Below are 19,714 nucleotides of genomic sequence, written 5' to 3'. Positions count from 1 at the left end.
TCCTAATCGGCCCCTATGTTCGAAACTTATGTGCAGTATGCCAAACATTTTGAAACTAAGCCGAAAATGTGTCCTTCAAGGTACACAAGAATCTCAACAGAAGGCACGTTTTCCCCGGCTTTCTGACTGGGATTAGAATTAGTGAACTGTAGGTTATACATGGGCCACTTTCCTTTACCTAGATGTGATTCCAGGCAATAACAATTGAGATTGAGTTTATTTACAGCTACTTTCAGCAAGTAGAAATGTCTTTTGCACAAATAATGTATGCATATTGAGAACTCAAATTTAAGATAAAATTAAGATACAAATCATAAGAAAATCCGAACATTAAGCTACAAGAAAACAATAAGGCAGAAAAAGAAATATCAGTCTGATTGATCTAAGCAAGCACACAAAGACAGATATCTGCAGTTACGTGCAGTTTTCCCTGAGTATGTTTCTCTACTTCTCTCTTAGGTCCCAACTTTTTACAAAGTACAATCCCATGCATTTTATTAAAGCCTCTGAGATGTCATTGAGTTGGAAGAACATCTGCTCTTTGTTGGCCTCCAACTGTTTCTTCCCCGTTACATGTTTAAAGGTTGTATATCTGAGTTTGTCATAAGTTTAACAAAAGTAGGACCCGATTTCAAGTCTGGGAGTCTTGGATTGTCAGACTCTGTGGTGGAGCAGTGGTGGTCCTGCGTCCGCCTCAATAAGAGGCAGCTTTTAGGACCGACCACCACTGTGCTGGCTGCGCCTGGGAACTGCCAATCCCTGTCAGTGGTACAGCGCAGAGGGCCTATTTAACATGCAAGGCTGGACCGCCATGGTCCACCAAGCATATCATAAGTTTCCCATCCATGAGTCTTTTTAATGGCGGGCTCCCCACCATGAAAAGGCTGGCGGAGGGGAAACAAAGGGGGCCCTACAGGGCCTCAATGCCCCCGCCGTCATGGGGATGCATTAAGGAGGGCACTACATGTGCCTACCTGTTTGCATGACCCCAAGTTCGAGGGCCGCATAAACTTCACAGTCCATGCTGTCCTGGAACTTCTTTTGCATTACCATTGAGGTTCCTGTGTTCAGAGCACTGCTGTGGGAAGGCAAAAGAAGAGACAAGAAGAGCCCAAAAAAATATAGCTACTGCATCAGAATAAGTTGCTGGCCATAAAACTACGCCCCAAACTTCCAAAGCAAACTAAACTAATGTTATCAATAAAACTATTCAGATATTTGAAAATAACGAAGCAATAGACAACATATAAACCATAGAGCACACATTAATCTAACTTACACTACTAAAGACACAACATACTATTACCTTACAAAATCCAAACTGATTGTCTGAACAATAAAAGTGTGAGTTTTCAAAATGATTCTATAACTATTAATTACACGTTTTTATTTCATTCTTTGATTTATTTATTTTTCACACAAATAAGATATATATACCAAAATTAAAAAAGAGTATAAATTAGTATTAATACCATTTTAAGATTGATAATTATTTGACATTATTTTACATTTTTTTAAAGCATTTACACATGTCCCCATAATTAGTATTAAAGCACATTACATAACTATACAAATAACAAAACACTTTATAAATGAAAGCATACATAAATATTTTCAATTGAAGGCACTTCATTAGTAATGTACACATTAACAATGCAAAACAATTCTCACCCAACAATATGATGAGAATAATTAATATTAATAATAATACTAATAATAATACTACTACTACTACTACTACTACTAATAATAATAATAATAACAATAATAATAATAACAATAATAATAATAATAATAATAATAATGTAATTGATATGGTGTTGAAGATAATTGTGAAAAGAAATCTAAATCTTAAATTGGAACTCCATTAGAAAAATTCCCTCCCACCCCCAAAAATACAGAGCTATAATCTTCCTTCTATAACGGGTATACCATAGAGAAATATCTTCAAAGAATTAAAGTCTTCAAAGAGTCAAACAATTATTGAATGGAATTTAAAAGAAAAAACTTTAAATATATTGAATACAACGGCGTAGGCAAAATAAATTGGTTATAATACATTCAGACCAACCTTCAGGCAGTTGGTTTATATGAGGATCCAAAACTATGTATGTCAAAGTCAAAAAAGGAACTGAAGGTTCGTCTACTAGGCCATCTTGTTAAGAAGAAATACGAAGTAAATTATAGTCTGTCTACAATCAGACAATACCACACAGCTCCTCTCATAAACAACATCTGATGCTCTTACTGAACATTTGTCTCAAACTTACAACATTGATATTTATTAGTAAGATTTTGTTTAAATTATATCCCTCTCATGCTAGGATATCCATCTAAATCATATGCAATCAACACACTTCCATTCTGTCTCTGTGATATGCAATCTCCCCAGAATGAACAGTATTTTGTATTTTTCTGTAGTTTATACACCAAAGAAAGAAAAAGATATATTCTCCCTCTCATGCAAAAACTACATTTTATCCAATGCCGTTCAGCCCTACATTATCTTCAGTCAATACTGGATCCTTTAGTCTGTTTCTGTTTGGCTTTGTTTTATTTATCAGCCTTAAACAGGAGGAGGCTATCTGCCTAACTTGATCATCAGGGCTTAACCATATTGGGTCTGCTTTTTAAACTCTGTGTAAATGTCTTATGAATATGTTTTCAGATTGTGAGCATTTTATACGTATACATCATATTTCCTTTGCTTATCTTCATAAATTGTTTTAACCAGATCTTATACCATAAAACGTTTTTTTAAATTGTTATTGTTTTGGCGCTATATAAACTACTTTGGTATCAAATAGGACCATGATCAAGAGGAAGAAATCCCTCCCTTATCCTGATATATACTATTTTCACTTTAAAAACTAAGCTATTTTGCACCTTCAGAATTTTGAGGACTTTCTACACTGACCTATATTGACAAGAATTTTCCTTACAATTTAGAGTGTCTTTTGTAAAGACACTGTTGGATAGGTAAAGTTTGCATTGTTTTTGTCTTAAATGTCTTATTATTCTGTTATGGATTTTGTGTAAATCCGAATAAAGATTTTGTTCGAGAATACAATGGAGAAAAAATAATATTTTTGATTTATTACTATAATTTATTTAAATTTATATATTTGTTTTGCAAATGAGAGTTGTGGCTTTTCATTTAGCATTTTTCTTTTAATTGTTCTAGATATTTAAAAAAAATCTCCTTTAAACAATGAAAATGTAACTTTACTTTTTATTATACTTTTTTTGTAATTATAATATTGTGTTCTAAATGCCTATTATATATGTACAATGTTTATTTTTTCAATAAAATATCAACTATCTTTGTTTCATTTACCTTTACCACTGCATAATTTGTATACACTTTTCTATTGAATAACACATATTTAATTAACACTTCTATTACATTTACAAGGTATGTAATGTTCCTCCTTGTATAAAAATGTATGATGTTGAGAATTTCTTGATCCTATGCCCCATGGGAAAAGTCCATACCGAACTACCAGGCCATATGGCAGGGTCCCAACTGGGGTAGAGTGGTGAGCAAAAGAGTGATGGATTAAACCCATCTGGGGGTGAATGTTTGCATTGTCCAGCATTCCGTCCATTAATTGTTTATTTTACATACGTCACCCTAGGTGGGAAGGGTATGTCCAGACGTGGGTTCCGTGCTCACTACACAACTGGATTCAAGCTAGCCAAGCTGATGAAGGGTGATGCCCTGAAACCGGTCCCAGGATGCTTGTTTGTGGTCTAGGGAGGCCTGGCTTGGCAGTTCAGGCTGGACTGTTCCCATAAGGAACAGGTTCAAGACTGATTTGCATATGGCTGGGTCCCAACTGGGATGGTGCGGTGAGCAAAAGAATGATGGATTAAACCCAGATCCTTGTGACTGGGAGTGAATGTTTGCATTGTCCAGCATTCCGTCAATCAATTGTTTCTTTTGCAACTTTCTAAATGTGGCATTGTCATAATTGTAGCTTGAAAACGGTGTTTTGAATTATAATTGTGTAATAAACACACAAAACCACTCTAGCAGTTTAGGTAGTTTTTGAATTAATCTTTGTCATTCAAATAGAACACAACCCAACACTTTGTTGTTTGTAACTATTGAAAAGGCTCAATTTGGGTGTAGTTTAGGGCCCAACTCCTTCTTGTTAAAAAACAAAAAACTTTATAAATGTGGCATCATTGTCAGAATTGTAGCTTGAAAACTGTGTTTTGAATTATAAATCATTAGACACCAACCTCAACATTCCTTCCTGCTCCCAATTTAAAGTTATCACTTATTAAATGTAATAAGCTAGCTCATGTTTTCCTATGGGAGAGGTAGGCCGCACCATAGTGAAACACAAATTTAGTAGTTATTGTACTACCAGGACATGTAATACTTAAAATTACTTGGAATACTTTTTAAATACACTACACCCTGCCCCATGGGCTGGTTAGGGCCTACCCGAGGGATGACTTATAATTATTTAAAAGGGAGGTTTAGGCCTGGCAAAAGATGTATTTTGCCAGGTCGAAATGTCAGTTTCAATTGCACACATAGCCTTCAATGACAGACTTTACACACATTTAAAGGGCTTGTTAAGTGTCACAATGAGTGATGCAGGTCCACTAGTTGCATTTTATGTACAGGCTCTGGGTGTATGATGTACCCCTTTAGGGAATTACAAGTAAACTAAATGTGGCAATTGGGTAGAAACCAATGTTACCACGTTTTAGGGAGAGAACACATTCACTTTAGCACTGGTTAGCATTTGTAAAGTGTAGTGAGTTCAAAGGGCAGCAAAAATGAGTTCAGAAAACAGGAGGGAGAAGACAAATGGTTTGGGGATGGCATGCAGAAAGGGCCAAGCCCATTGCCCTTATTATTTTCTATGTGAGCATGTTACAGTATAAGTGATCAGCCATGTCTGGTGAGTGACTTACTCCAAAGCTTCAATGGAGTACATTTCAGTCTGTCTTATTACAACTAGAACTGTAGTAGAATTAGAAGTGTATTTTGTGATTATGTGTTGTCTTACTCTTCTGTGGGTATGTTTTTGTATTTGCACGACCCGCCATAAACCTTGCCTATAATTCTCCTTAATCCTGCTCCTTTTTTAGTAATTATTACTTATTTTCCAGCCACCACCACACCTCTTCAATCCCACGTCCCGTTCATACTACAAAAATATATACCAGTGTGAAGGAGACTTCTGTACCGAATGTCAACATTGGTAGACATCGAGGAGATGTCTGTACAGAAATGATAGGAGATTCAGAGGTGGCGGTGACCACTCAGAGGTCTGTGGTTTACATTTTGCAATAAATAGAAAAACCGGAGTACTATTTAACGTACTCCAAAATGCAGTTTATAAATTGTGCCCAAACTATTTAAAACCAGGGAATTACAGTGAATTGGTCCAACCCTATGCTCTGGACAACCTCATTCACTTCAGCCATTCTCATAACAGGAGATGTCTATTGACTTTCAGTCAGTCCATTCACTCTTCTGTCATACCTGCAGACAACATACTTCTGACCCACACCTGTAAACTCTAAACACACAGTGTGCACAGTCACCATGTATCCAGCATTTGTCCCATGAAAACCACACATATTTTTGTAACAAATCTCTTATTGTGTCAAACTAAAAAAAAAGGAAATTGCTAGGAAAACGATTTTGTTTATTTTGTAAAGAACAATGTTCTTAAGCTTCAGCTGTACACATGCACCACCGGGACAACAGTAAGTTGAGAATACCTCACAGACGCAAAAGGAACAGCATAGACAACAGCAATGTATGTGTGTATTTATGCACGTAGGAGTGTTTTCATGATGCAAAGTGAGTTTTGAAGCAATGGAATGATTTTCAGATACTGAAGCCGTAGGGTACAATTCACAGTCAGTACAGAGGTGGGTATCAGGTGGTTTCCTGCTTCATGGGAGATATTGTTCCTTGAAGAGATTAATCTTGAGTCATTTTATTGTAGAAGGCCTGGACCAGTTCTGATATTTGCAAGGACTATGAAGATCTCCTTCTTGCACATTTTCTTTTCCAGCTTAGCAATATCTTGGCTCCAGGTGTGGCGAAACCTGCTCAAAGAGGTTCGGTATTTTTTGGCAAATGTACATTTAAGGCGATTGAGATGGACATGTGACCCACTCCCCCAGGTTCAATTGTCTTTCAGAAACATTGACATATTGAGAAATCATATATTAGTCTCATGTGATGTGCTTGACCTAGTCCTGTGGAGCCTCTCAGGGACACCTCCGTGTCAGGGCATCTTTAGACTCCCCCTTGCCCTGACAATCCAAATCTCAACTAACCTTTCAGAAAGACCAACCTCTCAGGAATCACCCAGATTCTCTAGTTACAACAGTGTTGGAATGGGTGAGTATGATGTGAATGAATACCAGGATAAGTGCGGGCCTGACAATAGGAATACCACTAAATGCAATGTGAACGTGTTAGAAATGGGATTTCTGGTTGGCTAAGGTTGGCACCAAAGCCAGGCAGAAACCACCACTCTAGTCAGGATAAGGGAGTTACACTACTAAAATAACCCCTGTTCACCTCCTTGGTAGCTTGGCACGAGCAGTCACGCTTATCTTAGAGGCAGTGTGTAAAGCATTTACACATAACCAACAGTAATACAATGTAAACACTACAAACGGACATCACACCAGTTTAGAAAAATAGCCAATATTTTTATATACTTAAACAGGACCAAATCGATAAAAAATCCCCCATACAGTACTTAAATATCTTCAGTAGTCAAAATAATGTTGAAACACAGTTCCTTGATGTTGATAGCTTTGTCCGGGGCAATCATGGCGTTGTGAACAAACAAATCCAAACAGTTCTGACTGACCGTGGCGTCGCGGGTCAGCTACGGTGTCGGGAAGATCCACAAACAGTAACTTAATGCACAGCATAGATGACGTCTCGTTCAGCTTCCGAAGAAACGGCGTCCGCAGGAGTCGGTTTCGGAGGTCGGTTCAGGAGGCGTCAGGTGCTGTGGTGCAAAGTGCAGCGGCGCGGCGTGCAGTGCCCTGAGGTCGTGCTGCAAGCTGCAGCTCGGTGGCACGTTGAATGGCATCGTCGGTGAGACCAGGGTTATGGTGTGAGATGAAGGCGGTGCTCGTCACTGTGCTGGCAGGTCACGGCGCAGCGTTGCCATTGCTGAAAGCGCTGTCATCGGCTGACAACTGGAGTCGATGGTACCGGCGTTGGTCGGCCAAGGCTGCGGTGCGGGATGAGGGGGGTGCGACGTTTAACTTGACAAGTGGTGTCCTCGAACCACGGTGCAAGCCGTGGTGCCAAGCCCGGCCTGGAGCGGTGCCATAGGGGATACTACGGTGTCATCGTGAAGCGAGTTGGTACAGAGTAAGGTGCTCAGAGGTTGCGGTGCGAGCAGGGGCTCGGTGGTGGCATAAGCAGGCGTCGTTGGTGAGACCAGGTGAGCGGTGTGTTGCGGCAGTGCCCTCTGCGGTGCCTTCGGGACACGGAGTCGGCAGCGGTCTCGTAGATGGTGTTGAGGTTGAAGTCTTTGCTGTTCCTGACACTTCTTGAACAAGCTCTACCTCAAGCCCTTGGAGACCCTCATAAAAGTAGATTGAAGAAACTTCAGTCCTTTCACTGCCCAAGCAAGAAGCAGCCACTGCAGGCCAACACCGCATGCAGCAAAGTGGTAGTTCCTCCTCACAACTTCTCCAGCTCTTCCTCTTGATCCCAAAGAGTTCTAAAGTTCTGGGGTCTGGGTCCCCCTTTTTATCCTGAATTTATCTTTGTTCTCTAAAGGCACAGTGACCTATGCCTAGTCCAAACCAGTTCTGGTCAGTCTTGGAGCACTTTCTTGACAAGACTCCTTGTTTTGTTTCACATAGGACAGGGACATCAGACGCACCACAGGAGGTGGAGCCAGCATTGTGGAGCAGCCCTATTCATGTCCCAGGTGCAACTCCTCCCACCCATCTACATGTAGATCTTGCTATTCAGTCCTGTGCTGACTCACCCTGTTTCCTGGAATCCCCCAGCCCCTGTCACTCAAACTTCAGACAAGGAATACACAACCTAGCAGAGGCAGGCTTGGATGGTTTGACAAGAAAATTCCCACTTTCTAAAAGTGGTATTTTTAAACCCAGAATGGTAAAACTAACTTCACTAAAAGATGTATTTTATCATTCTAAGTTCAGGCATACTACACTCAAATTTCTACCATGTTCCCTGAGTCAGTTAGGATTATAGGCTGCTATAATCAAACTGCCCACTCCAGCCTATTGGGAACAGGTAGCCTTGCAATAGTGAAACACAAAGTAGGCTGTAATTCACTACCAGGACATCCCACACACACTAGGGCAAGTCCTACCTTTCACATACAATGCACCCTGCCCAGGGGGGTACCTTGGGCCTACCTTAGGGACGACTCACATGTAGAAAAGGGAAGGTTTGGAGCCTTCCAAGTGTGTGCACTTGCCAAGTCGACATGGCAGACCCAGGTTGCACACAGGCTCTTCAATGGCAGAGCAGAGTTGCACTTTATCAGCTGTCTGTGTGTGTGACACACTCCAGTGCTGCAGCCCACCAACAGCATTTTATCTATAGGCCTTGGCAGTCGCAGTGCACTTTACTAGGGACTGACACATAAATCAAATAGGCCAATCATGGAAATACCAATCCATATCACATTTTATACAGAAGCACTTGCACTTTACCACTGGACAGAAGTGAGGAAAGTGAGCAGAATCATTACACCAGCAAAAACAGTGTAGGTCAGAAAGCAAAAACTCAGGGTAAACACGCCAAAAGATGCCAATTCTAACAGAATGTATACCGTAACATGTGCCCCCGTAAGAATGTCAACCCATAAATTCAATATCAATGAATACCATAATTGATTCTGGCGGTAACAATGTCAATGTATAACATAATCCAGTCACCCAAAACAAAGTTGTTATCTGTAGAAATAATGTCGATGTTCGCCATGATCTAGGTATGCATAACTATGTCAATATCAGTAAAGACAATGTTGATGTACTCTGTGATAACTGTACTTATGATGTTGAGAATGTCGGGTAAAAATGACATCAATGACAGCCATATTATTTTCAGGACTTCTAATTAACTTGTAGCATTGCTATCAGATTCACCCAAGGTGACCTGCCCATCAATCCAGAGTTAGAGATACATGGTCAGACAGGTCAGTCGACCCAATCCACACCTATTGAGTGACAGGTCAAAGATGGGGGTCTCAATTAGGCCAGAGACAAAAGTGCATCCAGGGAAAACCCTGATCGATACCACCAATACATAATTGCTCCACAAACTGGCCCTAATAAAATATGTATGGACAAAGGCGTGCATTCCCCAAAAAGACCACAAAGCTGATGCCACATGTAGGTAGGAACATTCATCCAATCAGGACACGACATGCAGACCACACATGGTAATCACACGCTCTCAACACTGAACATTTAGACACATATACACTGGCCCACACTAGCTCTCCCTGAGGTCAGAGTCATCTGTGTCCTTATCAGATGCCCAAACTTGTTAATTTATGACTGAGATTTTTTTCAAGAATGCATAATTGGTTTATTGTACCTCACGAGATGTATATATTATCAGTCGAAACTTGTACAACGAGAGATTTTCATCAGAAGCACTCTGTCAAGACTCACTCTGTCAAGACTCTCCGCCTGCTGCGTTTAATTAAACCAACTTGTTCTTGTTCTGCCAAACGCCTCTTGTCTTTTCATTTATTTAAAGTACAATCATATCTGGGCAACATTTTTGTGAGCCGGATAGGAGAGATTGTTTTATCAAGCCTGACTGCTGCCAAAGGACAAGGACCCCTGACCGAACTGATTCACATTTCTGCAAACAAGAGCACTAAGAACACACCATCATTGATTAGAAGTTCTGCTGAATCCATAGGGCAGAGATTCGTCCACAGACAGCCGTCACAGGGCTAGAGACTACATCTAATCCTTGCTCACAGTAGGTTGCATTTGGCAAACTATTTGCTTTGCTTTTCCCCTAGTCAGCATGCTAGAGAGGAAGAAGGGAGTGTAGCGGGAATTCCGTTCTCCTACAGAACTGTGCATAGAGACCTGGAACCTCAGTGAATTAGGATGGCCCAAAACTCACCTCAGTACCCAAAATCCCCTTACCGAGCTAGCTACAGTGTCTCATTGGTCATAACAAACTCCCAATGCTTAGACAGACCAGAACATGAACTTAGAATACCTCAGGTATCGTGGAACACATGAACACTCTTTCGTTATATAATCATTGCAAACCAGAACATGGAGTAAATGAGGACACGTGCATGTTTGAAATATTTATTTACTAATGCATGGTTCTCAAACGCAGTATCTTGTACAATACTAGCAAACATATTATAAGCAACAAAGTTATCAGCATAGTTATCAGTCCATAAAAGGCGAATGGTGACAGCATACTAAGATGCTGAAATGAATAGGAATTAATAACGTCTAATTCACGCCCACCCTATTTAGCATAGTATTTTATATCTATGAAGGTCTCATTTGGGTTTTAGCAGGGCGGGCCCATACCTCAAAATCTCAGTGGCAGGAGGATCACATCATCTTCCACCAGCTATCTGCATGCAAAGCACATCAAGTGTGTTTTTGTGCGTTCAGCACAACAATATAAAACTCGCCTAGAGGCAGATTTTGGCAGCAGCATGTGTGTTATGTCTATAGGGGTGCGAAGATCAGACCTTGCAACAACACTGGGTTAAGTTATCCGTGTAGCCTTCAGCACTCACTGTGCAGACAGAGTGCAGAACAAAACTGATATCAGAGCAATAACATATTATTTCTCTAGTAAATCACGAAGCTCTTCTGGGTTGAAAGCTAAAACAACAATTATGTGTCGTGTGCAAAAGTGAAGCAAGAATGAAAACGGTGTGCAAACATTTAATAAACTCATGCTAACTTAACACATTATGTAGAAAAGAAGTAGCTATATGACACCCCCCCAATGATCAGAGCACTGTCAGAAATCATGTAAAGTCAGAACCAGAAAGGGGTGTAACCTGAAAACAGAGTTCAATAATAATGAGCTAATCTGTTCTCCAAATGTATATATGAAGGCCTATAGGGGCCAAGCGCAATTGTTCCAACCTTTGAAAATATAAGTCAATAGGTCTGGGACGTATAAAAAATTTCACGTAAGAAAAAAGGCACTGTCCAAAAAATATAAACATGCACGTGCCGAAATAAGTAAAAAACTCCATGGCATCTCACGATAGAACTGAATGTGCAAAATATGCAGCCACAGCCTCCAACATGAAATCACTGTCATCATCCGAAAACAGTTCAGCCATCCAATTAAATAGTGGGAAGGAACATACGTGCTGCTCCAGCACTGGATCCTCTAGCATCATCAGAGGACAACTCGGTGGGTTCTCAAGAAAGCTCTGTGCCAAGAACTCATGCGCCGCTGCGAGTATATCCCAATGACCCATTAGTCCATGCATCGCTGCCAAGGCCATAATCCTTTCGCCAGAACAAACCAATTCATGAGCAACTACGGGGCTCATCAGATGATTAAAATCGACGTCAGGAGACACCGTCAAGCAGAGACACAAATCAAGGGCCCAGTCGAAATCGCAGCTCAGGCAATGAAACACAGGCTGGACACATGTGAAATAGGAAAATCGAAACGATAATCCAAACGCCGTGCTCAAAGTCGCAAGCGGCATGGTGCCATAGTAATCAAGCATCCTGTTGCGCAACAGTGACAGGAGGGGCTCTGCTGCTCCTAACGCAGGATGGGCATCCATGTTTAATAAAATAAAATATCACCAATACGCCTGCAGCTAAAGCCAGCAAGACAGGGAAGCCACCAAACAAACTCGAAAAAATAGTATGAAAGAAAGCAGGGATGACCCCAAATTTTTTTTCAAATGAAGTCACGAGACCGCTGCTAACTAATTTAAAAAAGTGAGCAAGCCCGGAAGTGGAGGAGGCATTAAAGATTTGATGAACCAGATCGCTGAAATGTAACGGTAAATCAGTATTTAAAAGCCACTGCACCTCTGTGCGCGTGTTAGCTATGTGAAGGACGAATGTTTCTCGGGCCGAACTCAGGGCCACCTCTTTCTGAGACAAAAGTGCTCTTATTCTAGTCATACGATTGAACTCTGCCTTCAAGGTTGGGATGCGCGGCCAGATGGAAACATCTGAATTCCCAGGCGTAAGGGGATACAGACGTTTTTGCAGCACACAACACGTTCCGATGCAGTTACCACATAAGCGATACCAACAATTAAACCACAACACTCCTCGTTATTCAACAGCAAATAACTACCATTTGCCAGAAGTGTAAACGTGGGAACAATTGTGGTAACAGGAGTCCCTTTTAACACACAGGCTAAACTAGGTCGTTCCTGGTTACAGGAACCATGTAACTGAATGGGTCTGCATATTAATGAATGGTCAGGGGACTCAGTGCATTCTTCCCCATTAAGATAAACTTCTTTACCGTCTTTCAGGCACCTATATGTGAAAGGAAGAGACCATGCCTCATGGAGGAAGGCACCACCTAACGGTTCATATCGCCCTATTATAACATATCGCATACAATTAGTGAATTTGTATAAGGCGAATGGTAATGTAATTAATCAGTGGCCTCAGCAACAGACAACGGTAAAGATTCCAACCTCTCAATGTGTAACATGGAAAATGATGCATCACGCATTGAAAGCATGCGCTGTTTGTCAGTCAAATTAAACGGGGCAAAGAGGGAGGACACGTTCATGTAATTCCAGGGCACACGGCCAGCCTTAAGAGCCTGCAGAGTCCACGCAAACTGCATTACAGAACGCAATTGATTCTGGCCATTGTATAAACCAGATACCTCATCATTTACAATATCAACCACTGAAGAAACATATTATTCAACGTGTATATGCGGGAAGAAAGCATGTTAATACTGTTATCGACAACTGCAAGCACCTTTTCTAAATTAGCTTGATCAATAGCCCTCAGGCGCTTAGCAGCCTCAATTTGTGAAAGCTTCCAGATTTCATTGTAAACAGCATAAATCCAACGTTTAGATCTACCGCTAGCCGGGCCCTTTATAAAATCATTTAGATCCACATCATCAGTTAGCTTAGAAAGATGTAATTTAACAGCAGCTAATGTAGAATGTTGTAACAAATTCTGACATAATTTGCCAACTGAGTATGTTGTAACAGTGTGGTCAGGATCAAAACGTGGATCAGGCCTGACTTGTGTAAACCTTCAGTTAAACCCATAAAACGACGCTGGCAAGAGTCAGAGCTTCTGTGCCACAGCAGCCAACCCTTTGGATCAAAACTGGATACATTAAAGGATGCATTATGTAGTAATGTTTGCAACTCTCGAATGGAAAACTTTGTGAAATTCTCCCAACCGGAATATTCTTCCAAATCTGGGACAGCAGGGGTATTTAACTTTTTTGAAGTAGCCAATCCAAAGTATGTTGTCTGAGAAATAGTAGAATTCAAAAACAACATGTGATTCGGGATGAGATATCTACGGTGCAAAGCCTCAGTGCCTTGTACCTGCCAACTTTTAGAACCCCAAACCGATTTAAGGTCAATGGTCTCCTTCCATAGCTCGTAGCCCTCTACAGCTAACTTTTCTAGAAAGGACTTCGAATACAATAATTTAGTATCGGTAAGTCTAACTTTGGACATGGGCTTTTGTGTCATCTTAAAATAAAAGGACTCAGGACTTGATTGATTAAAGTCGGTAAAGTAAGTGTACTTCTTCAAAAATGTACTGGAGCTGCCTTGTAATGGTGTTGGGCAATGTTCCCACTGTGTGTAATTTACAGTACCCCTTCTGGAACTTGTTTTATGCAGAAAATGGTTACCAAAATGTTGAAAGCAAAATAAATCACCATAATTAGCAGACTCTAAATATAAATCTTCAGCATCAAAGGCGGCATAATATTTTAAATCAGAGAATAATGATTCTACGGCCTGAACATTCCAATCATCAGAACGTATGTTTTGTTTTACCACATCCCCCATGTTCACTCTCAGTACATTTGGGACATTAACCACTTCAGTGGGGCCATGAATTTGAAATTTAACTGCATCCCACACAATCCCATCAAGAACCGGCCAAGCTGTGATGTTAACAAAGTTCAAGTCTCTTTTCAGTCTGTGTGCAGAATGTGAAGAGGAAAAGGGGGCCAAAGTTCCATTAAGATGCGAAACGCATGTTCTCTCCTCGACATAGTGTCCATCCATGAAACGGAAAAAATAAACCACAAAACCAAATGACATAAAAAGGTAAACTGAAAAAAGCACTAGCCAAATATATGTCCAAGGGGGAACTAAAAAATGTTTCTTGAATAAAGAGGCATAAATTGCACAACGTGAGGATTTTGTCCAAGTTACTGAAGCGGAGTCAGATGAGAATCTTGAGTCTGTGGCCAAACGTGTTTGTAAGTCAGGCATCGATATATCAGCAGGATAGGCATAATCGAGGTCATTAATGTTATTTACGGGGAAAGTGTTCATTAAAGGATTGGAAATGACAGGCATTTCGAGGGCCACTTATGGCTCCGCAGCTGCAGTAATGGCCAAAACAGAATTTCTCTCAATCGAAGGACAGGAGACTGCCGGTGTCATGCTATGAAGAATCGGCCACCCTGTGTATCTTGACATTGTCAATTGAGTTAAACCTATTTTCCTTACGACCTGGAAGTGGTGGTAATATGACTGTTCTTGTGCCCTTCACTCCAAGAACGGTGACCGGTGCTCGATAGGAAGGACCAAATTCTTTCTTGTTATCGATCTTCTCTCGAACCAGTTCTCCAACTTTGGGTAGTCAGCCAACTACCGGGATCTGCAACGCATCATCCGATGTGGAGGGCAAATGTTCCTTAGCAAGACTGTCTCTGGTCTTTTGTAGATCCTGTAAAACATTGCAATGTTCATCTACGTCAAAGGCCGTGGCTTTAGCCACGCAGTCTAGACCGTCGAGGTCAGGGACATACATCTTGATACCAAAGAGCATTTTGTACAGAGTCCGCCCAACCAGAGACCTTATAGGGAGATTATTAAGAGCACGCTGCACGCCTTTGAGATGGGCCAGCCAGTTTCTGCCAGTGCCTATAACTCGAGCTGTCAAAGATTGCTTTAAATCACGGTTCATTCGTTCCACTACACTATTACCCTCAGGTCTGTATGGAGACAAAAACTTGACTTGGACCCCCAACGAAATCATAGCATCCTTATACGCCTTAGAGGCGAAAGCCGGACCCTGATCCGAATGGAAGGTGCCACAGGCAAAAATCCCTACAAAGACACGCAAATCTCTTATGACAGTCCGTGAATCAGCGCTGCGATGGGGCCAGACCCACACAAAGCGTGTGCATGAATCAACTGCTAATAAGATGTACTTATACGCAGTATCAGAAGAAAAAGGACCGCAGTGATCTAAATAAACGCATCCTAGTGGTTTATTAGAAATGTACAACTGTGTCTGTGGCGGATGCGCAGCTGTTGAAGGCTTAATCTGCTGGCAAATGTCACATTGAAGGACATAATCGTGCATCTGTTTGTACAGTCCCCGCCACCAGAATCGTAGTTGTAGCTGAGTTACAGTGGCTGAGACGCCCACATGCGCAGACGCCACACCTTCATGCGCCGCTGTAATCAACCTAGCCCTGCGATCCAAGTTGGGAATCAGACGTTCCCCAACATCAGGAATTTTCACATAAGGAACCTTGTCGGAACTTAAGTGGTACGTGTACTTCGAAGGGAACCCCGCAGGATATTTACCTCCCTTCTCAGTGGCAGCGACTGCTGCCAAGATGTCATCATCTATTTTACTTTTGGACCGTGTAACTGCTGCAACTAAATATTTTGATACTGCTGACTACGCTGCTTCATCAGCAAGTGAATTACCGACAGCGTGGACTCCCACACGCTGATGGCCGAGAGTATGAATCACAAACACAAGTGGCAACTGCTCTTTAAGCTCAGCCACTCGGACCCAGATCATTTTATGTTTTATTGTGCCACCCTTGGAATCACGAAATTCATTCTGAATCCAAAAGATCAAGTTCTCATTGTAAGACTGGACACAGTAGTAAGAATCACTTACGATAAGAGTAGTCACTCTAGGATCTGCGTCCTCCAATGCAAGCATCAGAGCACGAAGCTCTGCTAATTGTGCAGTGCAGTCTCCAAGTGTCTGCATGTGCATGACACTGGACTTGAACTCATCGTTCACCATGGCACCGACCACAATGGCGCATGCGGAAACGTAGGCATGTTTAGAGCCATGCGCAACCTGCGCCGAACCATCGGTGTAAATGATGCAATGGAAATCCTCCAGGGGTCGCATTGCTAAAGGAGCTGGATGAACGAATTCATACTGTAAGTACTCCTGCGACCGTAATGTGGCATCAAAGATAAACTTGACATCCTGAGATGTCAAGGACGCAGCCCATTGAATCCACCGAGGGTGCAAAGCTTTAGAATTAGGTACACTGGCTTTTGTGACTGCCTCCAAGGCAGGACACGGGGTAACAACCAACATGCGCTTTCCCTGTGACAGGGCACGTTCCTTAAGAATAGCCATCTGCACAGCCGTCAAAACTTTCTCCACAGTGGAAAAGCGCAATTCAGCCGAAGTATACTGTAGTGTAGTTCCTAGTTTCCCACTAGGCCCTGCGCATTGGAATAACATAAACAGTAGTATCGACGTAGAAGTGCGGATCTTCCAGGCCTCCACTGACTATGCTAAACTTAATTGGGTTTGTTACCAACTAGCTCAGAGGTCACTGGAAACTTTCTTCTCTGCATAGGAAGTGATCAGCTTCCCTGGCACAGACAAGAAGGGATTCAGTTTTCCAACAACCGTGCAACATGACAACTTTGCTCCTCAGATTAAGAGTCAATCTCTAGGGTCGTGTGAAACAATAGACATGTATTTCACTCAGTCAGGTTAGTGCAGTTTACTTTCACGATATGTAGAGAATAGAGAGACGGGCGTTTGTCAATAAAGGGTTAACATTTATTGAACAGTCTTTCTTCTCGTACAAGAGAAATGTATTGCCACAATTGCAAGACTTGTTATTATAAAAAGTACGTACAGTAAGATAAGTATTGCGAAATAATACTGTAAAAGCATTGATATGGTTTCTTAGCCATACAATGGTTTAAAAGTAATAAAACATACATACAGTCATATATACATTAGGCTAACATACTCAACTGGTGCTTCTAACTACGCCTACCCCGGTGTGCCTGACCTAAGCCTAACACGTGGAAGGGGAGTAAGTAAGTAGCTTTAAGTTAAGTTGGTTTTGCCAAGGTTTGCTTCAAGAATTCTCGTCTAAGGGTTTAGTCAACACCATACCTCTGAATAGAATGATGGAGGTCTGGTATCTCCTTCAGGAGGCACTCGGTATCCCAGTCACCCGCGAGGGCAGACTAGAAACGCTGGAGCTGGATTTCTCTGTTCAGCGCGTCGAGGAGGAGGAGGGGGGACAGCGTCCGCGGGCAGCTTGGCATTGCTGGGCTCTTCGCAGAGGGACGGCTGTTCAGCTCCTAAGCTCACCACACCATCGTTCGTGCTTTAGCAGCGATAATGGTATCAGTAGCTTCACCACCAAAGGGACAGCAGCAGCATCAGCGTACTGCATACAGCATACAACAGCAATGGGACACCAGCAATTGCTTAAGGCAACATTGGTAGTATTTATACCTGACAGGTGCCTGGTTTGACGCAAGTTTGCTGGACATAAGACGTCAATTAAAGATGTCACTAGGAAGTGATAGCTATCAGTTGCTCATTAGAGTTCCATTACTAATCAAAACACAGCAAGCGGGGATTTCCAGGTTTGCTGAGTTTTTATCTTGTTGAAGAACTCGGAGTGTTAATCTAGGAATATCAGATAGTGACTTCTGCTCTGTCATTGCACTAATTGGTTGCAAAGGAAGTGGCAGAGAACTATTCTGGAATGTGGCTCTGTTCGTGTGAGGCCAGAGATGACTTTCTGAATATCGCACTTGAACGGTTATGCCAATATAGGGAATAAATGGATTTATAGCCGAATAGGGGCATAAGGTCACAGTATCGATCAGGAACCTAGATAAACACGCAACACCCACTCCACGTTTTCATGTCCATCAAATTACTAAAACTAAAGCAATTAGATGCATGTGTAACATTGTCCACCCCAAAATACATAAATGCATTCGAAATAGGCGTATATTGTAATACGTGAAATATAGGTACTGTACGTTTTTGAAGCATAGAAATCATTCAAAAATTATTGCATATGAAATCAATGAACGATTATGCAATAAGAATTACACATGAAATATCTCTGAAACAGAAGAAGGGTGAGATAAATCATCACATATAATTGCATTGCAATAAATGTGCTAGAGGCTGATGTAAGTTTGTTATGTCTCCAGATGTGTTTAGAAATAGAAGTGTGAAGCTTCTGTTCTCTAAGAATAGTTTTTACCTTAAGCAAAGAATTGTTCGTGCCAAAAAAGGTCAATATTAAAAAAATGTCCAATTCAAAAGAATTAATGCTTGAACGGGGAAATAGAGTTCCAACGCTTTTAGCAGTTTTTGTTGATCAAAACTGAAGGCCGAATTCAGAGTTCATGGGAACGCTGTGTGTCGGAAAGCTTCTCCAAAGTTATTGTTTCTGTACGGGTGAGAACATCGTATCAGACAGGCTCTCAAAGAATTGGTCTACAAAATCAGGTGACAGTTCAACCAAATTCTGTAACTTGGCAGGTGTGAGAATGATTGCTGTCATCATAGTCAGGATCAGCAAAGCTCACAGAAGGTCGTACCTGGGTGATGTTGCTTTTGTCACTCGCTCCACTGTTACCACCTAGTCGTAGCACAGGAGTCTCAACGAATGCTGTCATCAGGATTGGTAGCCGCTGGGGACAACACAATGCGTGAGCCGTTATTTGACTGAGCAAAGTATCGACGTCCATTGGTACTGCTGATGGAAGTGAAAGACAGATGTCCAACACGCATTCATCTCCGCATAGCATACATCGAAGTACCGGTAAGATACAGTTCTGCCATATAGGTCTGAATGAAAGGAACCAGGTCATGTTTAGATCTCTCAGCCTGGCCAATCCAAGGACGTTAGTTATCCTGTCCCGGTAGCGCATTGCTAGGATTGTCTCTTCCATTCCCATGGGAGCTATGTCTGAGTTTCGGCTTGCCATAACGAAGCAGGAGGGTCAAAAATAAAATCCCTGCTACAAGTCCCAAAAATAAGGGTATGCCGCCAAAAACAGAGTGAACAAAATTAGGAACGATTCCCAAAATTGCCTGAAAAGGTGTTAGCAGTCCTGTAAAAATTGTCTTAAATATGCCTGGGATGCTTGTGGCACTAGACATGTTAAGGAGTTGGCTAAGCATTTCTACGAAATGCACGGGGCAATTTGTTGATAAAAGTTCATGAACTTCAGTAGCTGTCCTTGCAACTAGAAGATCATACGTCTCTTTTGATGACGTTATAGGCACTGTTGTCTGCAAAAGCACAGACTTCATTTTGCTTAAAGTATCAATTCGTATAGAATAGAGATTCAGACGAGGCCAGATGGGAGTCACTGTGTCTGCAGGCCCACTCGGGAACAATGCTTGCATACAAAATTTGACCATGGATGTTACGCTTACTAGATACCTTTTCCCTGGCACAAGG

Source organism: Lissotriton vulgaris, chromosome 7, assembly GCF_964263255.1.
Source record: "Lissotriton vulgaris chromosome 7, aLisVul1.2, whole genome shotgun sequence".
NCBI classification, from domain to species: domain Eukaryota; kingdom Metazoa; phylum Chordata; class Amphibia; order Caudata; family Salamandridae; genus Lissotriton; species Lissotriton vulgaris.
The sequence above is the reverse complement of the archived record's forward strand: the minus strand, read 5'-3'. Positions refer to the sequence as shown.